At 41.6% G+C, this 11,488-nt stretch overlaps 1 long non-coding RNA gene across 1 annotated transcript; it reads right to left on the reverse strand.

The window, feature by feature from the left end:
• Positions 1-5,950: 5,950 nt before the first annotated feature.
• Positions 5,951-10,193, reverse strand: LOC118763695. The gene is made up of 4 exons (XR_004999452.1): positions 10,103-10,193; positions 9,941-9,971; positions 7,824-8,094; positions 5,951-6,285 (listed from the first exon to the last, which is right to left on the reverse strand). It is a non-coding gene; the product is annotated as an uncharacterized LOC118763695 (long non-coding RNA).
• Positions 10,194-11,488: the final 1,295 nt, after the last annotated feature.

The following is an 11,488-nucleotide window of genomic DNA, read 5'->3' on the forward strand; positions in this document are numbered from 1 at the left end:
CCCATGCACATAGAGACATGCATGTATGCAAACTCGTAGCTATTTATGTTTTAAACATGTTGACCTTTAAACCGTGATATTCTGTGTCTGTGCGCGCATTTCTGTGAGAATGATTGCTCACGAAACACAATGCAATGAGTTCAAACCAACAGCGTTGCACCTTCGGCAAGTGTATTCAACTATAGCCTTGGGCCGACCAAAGTATTCTGAGTGGAGTGTGTAGAGGGAAACTAAAAGAAGCCGTCGTATATATGAATATCGGCGTAGCAATGGCTATGTTGTAAAGTAGTTCGCTTGCGAACCACATGGTTTGCTGTTCACTCCCACTGCCTGTCATCTTATGCAATTGTCTACTACTGTACCCCAAGGCCGACCTAATCCTTGTGATTGGATTTAGTGGAAGGAAAATGAAAAAATACCATCATATATATGTTTAAATGTGTGCGTGTGTGTGTTTGTTCGCACTCGAAGGGCACACGAGAATGCACGCACGTACTATCACACATACAGATGCAAGTTTTCTTAATAAAACGGAAAGAACTCCCGTTCCATCCCTTAGTTTATTTTTTGTTTTAGACACTACATATACGTGCGTGGGTATATACACGTATATCTGTATGTGTATGTCTGGGTAAAACAGACTTTCGCGGTTGGGTCACATTAGCCGATGCGACAACCTTGGGTATGTGTGGACTGTGCTCACACACGCACAAATACCCACACTTCCGCACTCATGCACATAGATACATGCAAAGCTATTTTATGTTTTCAATAAGTTGACCTTAAAACCGTGACACTCTGAAGAAATTTTATGAGTGTTTGGGTCAGCCAATATGTGTGCTTTCATCTCTGTGTCTGTTTGCGCTCGCGCATGTGTGAGAGTGTTTGCTCACCAACCTCAATGTGCTGGGTTCAATCCAACAGCGTGGCACCTTCGGCAAGTGTATTCAACTATAACCCCGGGCCGACCAATGTATTCTGAGTAGGGTTGGTAGAGGGAAACTGAAAGAATCCCGTCGTATATATGAATATCGGCGCAGGAAAGGCTATGTGGTAAGTAGTTTGCCTACGAACCACATGGGTTCAGTTTCATTCCCACTGCCTCGCATCTTGTCCAATTGTCTTCTAAACCTAAATCTAACCCTAATCCATTCCAGCCTATTATTATTCAAACACTATTTACGTATCTTAATGTTAAATTATATTAGTATGAATCAACGGATGTAACTCTTGTCAAGTAAGAGATGTAGAGGGAGTTACTTTCCTTGGTTTGAGATTCATTTTTATATTTAAGTTTAAATGCCAAAGGGAGATGAAACTGGGTTAGGGTTAGATGTGTGTATTTCTATTTCTGTGTGTGCGACTACGTACTTTTATATACATGTGTGTGTGTGTGTATATATTTATATGTCTAGGACCCCATAACTTAGAGGTTCAGCGAAAGAGACTGTTAGAATAAGAACTAGGCCTACAAAGAATAAGTCTTGGGGTCGATATGCTCGACTGAAGGTGTTGTTTCAGCATGGCCAGTTAAATGATTGAAACAAGTAAATGAGAGTAAAAGAGTAAATAGCGACAAAATTCTTTAACCTGTTCACTAGGGAGATAGCTGAAAATATCTCCTAAACGTCATATAATACGTTTCATATTGTAATTTCTGTAATAGCGAAAGGAGACACGACCATGCGCACACCAACAGAGACACATACACATCCAAGTAATCTGCTGGTACCTTTAACAAATAAACATTGACTAGCTGATCATTTATATTTCACGACACCCCACAAATATATAAAGTAATAATGTTATCTAGTACTACTCTTCGGACATAATCAAGTTTCTTTTTTGTTTTAGATTATATATATATGCGTGTGTGGGTATATATACGTATATCTGTATATGTATATACGTATATCTGTATATATATATATATATATATATATATATATATATATATATATATATATATATATATATATACTGGAGCGCCGCCTTTAATCGAGCACATCGTCCGCAGCACATATTCTTTGTAAGCCTAGTATTTATTCTAACTTGTTCTCTTTTGCCGAACCGCTAAAATACAGGGAGTAAAACACACCTGTATCGGTTAAAAGCATCAACAACTACAGTCAATCGAAGATAATGACCAAACTGTCTACTCTTATCCACCAGTTCCAACACGGTTTAACAAAAAAGGAGACAAATTGCTTGACTAGATTTGACTGCAAAGCCAGTAACATCTATGGACTTCCCAAAATCTACAAAAGTTGAGCCAAAAACAAAACCTGTAACAAGTTAACTTCTATAGTCATAAATATTCCACACCCGAGAGATCTCCGAATGAGGCCAATTATGGCCGATCCAGGTATGTAGATACGGGGTGCTTAACACTCGCAAATCTGGAGTCACTAAAGGTGCAATTGAACTTCTTTTCATTTAGAACTTAGGGATCTGCAAATGTGGGTATCTTAGAGATGCTTAAAGTGTTTGTTGTAGCTGTAATTGTCGCATACAAACATCCGCTCACACACACGTATACACAGAAATAAAAACATTCACACAAACACAAACACTGAAATGAAAACAGTTACATACCTACACATGCACACACACAAATAGAAATGAAAATAGTCACACACAAACATACGCACCCACACACAGAAATGAAAACGCAGTTACACATCCACACATAAAACCCTAACTAGCATAAACATACAATTTATTCAGAATGTAGAGGGGTATTGGGTGCTTTGCACTCGCAGTTAGAATATCAGCTCCCTCCACGCCAGTATTAGAATTTCTGTCATCCACTTGTGAAATTAATACATTGACGACACATGGGAAAAATATGAGCAACATCTGAAGCCACTAAAGGTGCAATAAATTGAACTTATTTTGATTTAGTAGTTAGTGATCTCAAATGTGGGTATCTTACAAATGGTCGGTGTGTTTGTTGTAGTTGTAAGTGTCGCACACACACAAATAGAAACACTCAGTCGCTCACACACTCGTGCACACAGAAATAAAAACACTCACACACACACAAACACTGAAATGAAAATACCTACACTCACATAAATAAAAACAGTGCCACACACACAAGGAGCCCCAATAGGTCTATCAAAAAAGTTTCTAGTATTTTTCCTAGCCCATAATTTATGATAATTGAAATTCTTACGATAAATAAATACCTACTAAATCAGTATATCGAACATTACGTCCCCGTAACTTATCGGTTCTGCAAAAGAGACCTATACATTAAGTAATAGGCATACAAAGAATAATTCCTGGGGTTGATTTGCTTCACTAAAGGCGGTGCTCCACCATGGTCACAGTGAAATAACTGAAAGAGTCTAAGAGCGACAAAGCGTATATTACGATAACTACATACTTAAGGCTCATAACTACAAAGTATCTTCTACAGTTACTTCCCTTGAATATTATAAATTATCAATAAAAATATATCCGGAGAAATTAACTCTCGGAAGGGAGATAACTAGATAGCATCTTCCAGAGTTACTTTCCTTACATATAATTACATTACTTTTAATAAATTATAATGAGCAAGAGGTAGTAACTTTCGAATATATTATTCAGACATGACATAGATTTTACGATTTTTTTGAGTTTAACTGCTCTCTCTAGTGAGTCGGATGTCCCATTATGGCCATCCCATATATGTTTAAATATCTATATCTGTTAATATATACCTGTCTCTCTCTCTCTCTATATATATATATACACACACACCTATCTATATACCACGGGCTACTTTCTGTTTCGGTGTACCAAATCTACTCAGAAACGTTGGTCTGTCCGAGGCTATATTGGAAGACACTTGCCCATGGGGCCACGTAGTTGGACAGAACCAGAAACACCGTATTTGGAAAGCAAGCTACGTAGCCACTCTTACTGCTACATATATATATATATATATACACACGACAGTCTTCTTTTAGTTTCCGCCTCCCAAATCCACTCACAAGGCTTTGGTCGGCCCGAGACTATAGTAGAAGACATTTGCCCAACATGCCACCCAGTGGGACTGAACTCGAAAACATTTGTTAGGTAAGCAAGCTAATTCCCATTCAGACACTACTGTTTGTTAACCGGACAATTTCAAGGCGAGACCTAATTGTTTGTATGCAAATGAGTTCATTAATGTGGTCCGGAACTTTCACGGCTGGTTCTTATGAGACGATGCAACCAGCTTGGGTATAGGTGGACTGTGCTCACACACGCACAAACACTCACACGTCTGCACCCACGAATATAGATACATGCAAAGACGCAATCTCGTACCTATTTATGTTTCAAATATGTTGACCTTAAAACTGAGACATTCTGGAAACACACGTCCGCACCCAGGCACATAGATACATGCAGATACGCAAACTCGTAGGTATTTATGTTTTAAACATGTTGACCTTTAAACCGCGACATTCTGTGTCTGTTTGTGCGCGCATTTCTGTGAGAATGATTGCTCACGAACCGCAATGTGCTGAGTTCAAACCAACAGCGTTGCACCTTCGGCAAGTGTATTCGACTATAGCCTAGGGCCGACCAATGTATTCTGAGTGGAGTTTGTAGAGGGAAACTGAAAGAAGCCGTCGTATATATGAATATCGACGTAGGAATGGCTGTTGTAAGTAGTTTGCTTACGAACCACATGGTTTCGGGTTCATTCCCACTGCCTGTCATCTTCTACAATTGTCTACTATTGTAGCCCAGGGCCTAGCTAATCCTTGTGATGGAATTTAGTGGAAGGAAACTGATAGAATCTCGTCGTATATATGTTTAAATGTGTGTGTGTGTGTGTGTGTGTGTGTGTGTGTGTGTGGTGTGTGTCTGTGTATGTTCGCACTCGAAGGGCACACGAGAATGCACGCACGTACTATCACACATACAGATGCAAGTTTTCTTAATAAAACGGAATGAACTCCCATTCCATCCCTTACGGTTTCTTTTTTGTTTTAGATACTACATATACGTGTGTTGGTATATTCACGTATATCTGTATGTATATATATATATATATATATATATATATACTACGCTATATACGACATATAAATACACAAACACATACATGTGTGTGTGTGTGTGTGTGTGTATATAAAGGTGCAATAAATTGACTTATTTTGATTTAGTATTTAGTGTTCACAAATGTGGGTATCTTACAAATGGTCGAAGTGTTCGTTGTAGTTGTAAGTGACGTACACACACAAACAAATAGAAACACTCAGTCGCTCACACACTCGCGCACACAGAAAGAAAAACACTCACACACAAACACTGAAATGAAAATACCCACACTCACATAAATAAAAACAGTCCCACACACACAAGGAGCCCCGATAGGTCTATCAAAAAAGTTTCTAGTATTTTTCCTAGCCCATAATTTATGATAATTGAAATTCTTACGATAAATAAATACCTACTAAATCAGTATATCGAACATTACGTCCCCGTAACTTATCGGTTCTGCAAAAGAGACCTATACATTAAGTAATAGGCATACAAAGAATAATTCCTGGGGTTGATTTGCTTCACTAAAGGTGGTGCTCCACCATGGTCGCAGTGAAATAACAGAAAGAGTCTCAGAGCGACAAAGCGTATATTACAATAACTACATACTTAAAGGAGATAACTACTTAAGGGAGGTAATTACGTGGCCCTGAATTACATGCACCTGAATTTCCTGCCCCTTAATTACATGGCCCTGAATTACATGACCCTGTATTGCCTGCCCTTGAATTACCTGCCCCTCAATTACCTTCCCCTGAATTACATGTCCCTGAATTATCTGCCAATGAATGACATTACTCTAAATTACCTGCCCCTGAATTACATACACCTGAATTACCTGCCCCTGAATTACATGCCCCTGAATTATATGCCCCTGAATTACCTGCCCCTGAATTACATACCCCTGAATTACTGGCCCTAAATTACATGCATCTGAATTACCTGTCCCTGAATTACAAACACCTGAATTAGATGCCCCTGAATTACCTGCCCCTCAATTACATGCCTCTTAATTACATGCACATGAATGAACTGACCCTGAATGATATGCCCCTCAATTATCTATCCCTAAATTACCTGCCCCGGAATTACCTGCCCGTGAATGACATGCCCCTGGATTAACTGCCCCTGAATTACATGCCCCTGAATAACATACACCTGAATAAGATACACCTGAATTACCTGCTCCTAAATTACATACCCCTGAAGTACCTGCCCCTGAATTACCTGCCCCTAAATTACATGCATCTGAATTACCTGCCCCTGAATTACATGGCCCTGAATTACCTGCCCCTCAATTACATGCCTCTTAATTACATGCACCTGAATGACCTGACCCTGAATTATCTATCCCTAAATTACCTGCCCATGAATTACCTGCCCGTGAATGACATGCCCCTGAATTACCTGAACCTGAATTACCTGCCCCTGAATTACATGCCCCTCAATTACCTTGCTCTGAATTACATGCCCCTTAATTACTTAACCCTGGATTACCTGCCCCTGAATAACCTGCACCTGAATAACCGGACCCTGAATTACAAGGCCCTGAATTACCTGCCCCTCAATTACATGCCTCTTAATTAAATGCACCTGAATGACCTGCCCCTGAATGACATGCTTCTGAATTATCTATCCCTAAATTACCAGCCCCTGAATTACCTGCACCTAGATTACCTGCCCCTGAATTACATGCCCCTGAATAACCTTTCCTCTGAATTACAAGCCCCTGAATGACATGCCTCTGAATTATTTATCCCTAAATTACCAGCCCCTGAATTACCTGCACCTAGATTACCTGCCCCTGAATTACATGCCCCTGAATAACCTTTCCTCTGAATTACAAGCCCCTGAATTACATGCCCCTGAATTACATGCCACTGGATTACCTAACCCTGAATGACAATCCTCTAAATTACCTTCCCTGAATTACCCCTGAATTACATCCCTCTGAATTACCCACCCATGAATTACATGCACCTCAATTACATACACCTGAATTACATGCCCCTCAATTACAAGCTCCTGAATTACATGCACCTGAATTACATGCCCCTTAATTACATGCCCTTCAATTACCTGCCTCTGAATTACCATGCTCTGAATTACATACCCCTTACTTAACCCTGGATTACCTGCCCCTGAATAACCTGACCCTGAATTAACTTCCCCTGAATTACCTGCCCCTGAATTACAAACACCTGAATTACATGGCCCTGATTTACCTGCCACTCAATTACATGCCTCTTAATTACATGCACCTGAATGACCTACCCCTGAATGACATGCCTCTGAATTATCTATCCCTAAATTACCTGCCCGTGAATGACATGCCCCTGAAATACCTGCATCTAGATTACCTGCCCCTGAATTACCTTTCATCTGAATTACATGCCCCTGAATTACATGCCCCTGAATTACCTGCCCCTGGATTACCTAACCCTGAATTACCTGCCCCTCAATTACCTGCCCATGAATTACATACACCTGAATTACATGCCCCTGAATGACATGCCCATGAATAACATTCCTATAAATTACCTGTCCCTGAATAACCTGCACCTGAATTACCTCCCCTGAATTACATACACCTGAATTACATACCCGTGAATTACCTGCCCGTGAATTACCTGCCCCTAAATTACATGCCCCTGAATTGCCTGCCCCTCAATTACCTGCCCATGAATTACATACACCTGAATTACATGCCCGTGAATTACCTGCCCCTGAATGACATGCCCATGAATTACATGCCTCTGAATTACATACCCCCTAAGTACATACCCCTAAATTACATGCATCTGAATTGCCTGCCCCTGAATTACAAACACCTGAATTACCTGTCCCTCAATTACATGCCTCTTAATTACATGCACCTGAATGACCTGCCCGTGAATGACATGCCCCTGAAATACCTGCACCTAAATTACATGCCCCTGAATTACCTTTCATCTGAATTACATGCCCCTGAATTACCTGCCCCTGAATTACATGCCCCTGAATTACATGCCCCTGAATTACCTGCCCATGAATGACATTCCTATAAATTACCTGTCCCTGAATTACCTTCCCTTGAATTACATTCCTCTGAATACCTGCCCCTGAATTACCTGCCAATGAATGACATTACTCTAAATCACCTGCACCTGGATTACTTTCCCCTCAATTACCCGCCCCTGAATTACATGCCCGAATTACATGCCCCTGAATTACATGCCCCTGAATTACCTTCCCTGAATGACATGCCCCTGAATTACATACCCCTGAATTACCTGCCCATGAATTACATGCCCCTGAGTCCCTGATTAACATGCACCTGAATTACCTGCCCATGAATTACATATACCTGAATTACATGCCCGTGAATTACCTGCCCCTAAATTACCTGCCCATGAATTACATGCCCCTGAACTACCTGCCCCTTAATTACATGCCGCTGGATTACCTGCCTCTGAATTACCTTCCCCTGAATAACATACATATGAATTACCTGCCCCTGAATTACCTGCCCCTGAAGTACCTGCCCCTGAATTACCTGCCCCTAAATAACATGCATCTGAATTACCTGCCCCTGAATTACATGGCCCTGAATTACCTGCCCCTCAATTACATGCCTCTTAATTACATGCACCTGAATGACCTGCCCCTGAATAACATGCCTCTGAATTATCTATCCCTGAATTACCTGCGCCTAGATTACCTGTTCCTAAATTACATGCCCCTGAATAAGCTTTTCTCTGAATTAGAAGCCCCTGAATTACCTGCCCCTGAATTACCTGACATTCCTCTAAATTACCTGTCCATGTATTACCCCTGAATTACCTGCCCCTGGATTACCTTCCCCTGAATTACATGCCCCTGGATTACCTAACTCTGAATTACCTGCCCCTGAATGACAATCCTCTAAATTACCCCTGAATTACATGCCCCTGAATTACATTCCTCTGAATTACCCACCCATGAATTCCCTGAATTACCTGCCCCTGAATTACCTACCATTGAATTACATACACCTGAATTACATGCCCATCAATTACCTGCACCTCAATTACATGCCCGAATTACATGCACCTGAATTACATGCCCCTGAATTAACTGCACCTGAATTACCTGCCCCTGAATTACTTAACCCTGGATTACCTGCCCCTGAATAACCTACACCTGAATAACCTGACCCTGAATACAAACACCTGAATTACATGGCCCTGAATTACCTGCCCCTCAATTACATGCCTCTTAATTACATGCACCTGAATGACCTGCCCCTGAATGACATGCCTCTGAATTATCTATCCCTAAATTACATACCCTGAATTACCTGCACCTAAATTTACCTGCCCCTGAATTACATGCCCCTGAATTACCTGCCCATGAATGACATTCCTCTAAATTACCTGTCCCTGAATTACCCCTGAATTACCTGCCCCTGGATTACCTTCCCCTGAATTACATGCCCTGGATTACCTAACCCTGAATTACCTGCCCCTGAATGGCAATCCTCTAAATTACCTTTCCTGAATTACATGCCCCTGAATTACATACACCTGAATTACATGCCCCTCAATTACCTGCACCTCAATTACATGCCCCTAAATTACATGCACCTGAATTACATGCCCCTTAATTACATGCCCCTCAATTACCTGCCTCTGAATTACCTTGCTCTGAATTACATACCCCTTAATTACTTAACCCTGGATTACCTGCCACTGAATAACCTGACCCTGAATTACAAACACCTGAATTACATGGCCCTGAATTACCTGCCCCTCAATTACATGCCTCTTAATTACATGCACATGAATGACCTGCACCTGAATGACATGCCTCTGAATTAAATATCCCTGAATTACCTGCCCGTGAATGACATGCCCCTGAAATACCTGCATCTAGATTACCTGCCCTGAATTACCTTTCATCTGAATTACATGCCCCTGAATTACCTGCCCCTGAATTACATGCCCCTGGATTACCTAACCCTGAATTACCTGCCCATGAATGACATTCCTATAAATTACCTGTCCCTGAATTACCCCTGAATTACCTTCCCCTGAAATACATGCCCCTGAATTACATTCCTCTGAATTACCTGCCCCTGGATTACCTGCCAATGAATGACATTCCTCTAAATCACCTGCACCTGGATTACCTTCCCCTCAATTACACGCCCATGAATTATGCGCCCTGACCCCCCTTCCGTTCCTTCCCGAATATGACTTCCCCTACCTGCCCCTCAATTACCTGCCCTTTAATTACATGCCCCTGAATTACCTGCCCCTCATAACATACACCTGAATTACATACCCCTGAATACCTCCCCTAAATTACATGCATCTGAATTACCTGCCCTGAATTGCAAACACCTGAATTACATCCCTCAATTACATGCCTCTTAATTACATGCACCCTGAATGACCTGCCCCTGAATGACATGCCTCTGAACTATCTATCCCTAAATTACCAGCCCCTGAATTACCTGCCCGTGAATGACATGTCCCTGAATTACCTGCCCCTGAATTACCTTTCATCTGAATTGATTGCCCCTGAATTACATACCCTGGATTACCTTCCCCTAAATTACATGCCCCTGAATTACATTCCTCTGAATTACCCACCCATGAATTACATGCCCCTGAATTACATGCCCCTGAATTACATGCACCTGAATTACATGCCCCTGAATTACCTGAACCTGAATTACCTGCCCCTGAATTACATGCCCCTCAATTACCTGCCTCTGAATTACCTTGCTCTGAATTACATGCCCCTGAATTACATGTCCCTTAATTACTTAACCCTGGATTACATGCCCCTGAATAACCTACACCTGAATAACCTGACCCTGAATTACGTGTCCCTGAATTACCTGTCCCTGAATTACATGTCCCTGAATGTATGAATATCTATGTATGGACGCATGATGTGTGGACGAGGCTTGTGTGTATGGACGCATGATGTGTGAACGAGGCTTGTTTGTATGTATGCATGATGTGTGAACGAGGCTTGTTTGTTTGGACGCAAGATGTGTGAACGAGGCTTGTTTGTATGAACGCATGATGTGTGAACGAGGCTTGGTTGTTTGGACGCATGATGTGTGAACGAGGCTTGGTTGTTTGGACGCATGATGTTTGAACGAGGCGTGTATGAGTGGACGCATGATGTGTGAACGTGGCTTGTTTGTATGGGCGCATGATGTGTGAAAGAGGCTTGTTTGTATGGACGCATGATGGGTGAACGAGGCTTGTTTGTTTGGACGCATGATGTATGAACGAGGCATGTGCGTATGGACGCATGATGGGTGAACGAGGCTTGTTGTTTGGACGCATGATGTGTGAAGAGGCTTGTTGTTATGGGACGCATGATGTTGTGAACGAGGCTGTTGTGTGGACGCATGATGTATGAAAGAGGCATGTGCGTATGGACGCATGATGTGTGAACGAGGCTTGTTTGTTTGGACGCA

Source organism: Octopus sinensis, linkage group LG6 (genome assembly GCF_006345805.1).
Source record: "Octopus sinensis linkage group LG6, ASM634580v1, whole genome shotgun sequence".
Lineage (NCBI taxonomy): Eukaryota > Metazoa > Mollusca > Cephalopoda > Octopoda > Octopodidae > Octopus > Octopus sinensis.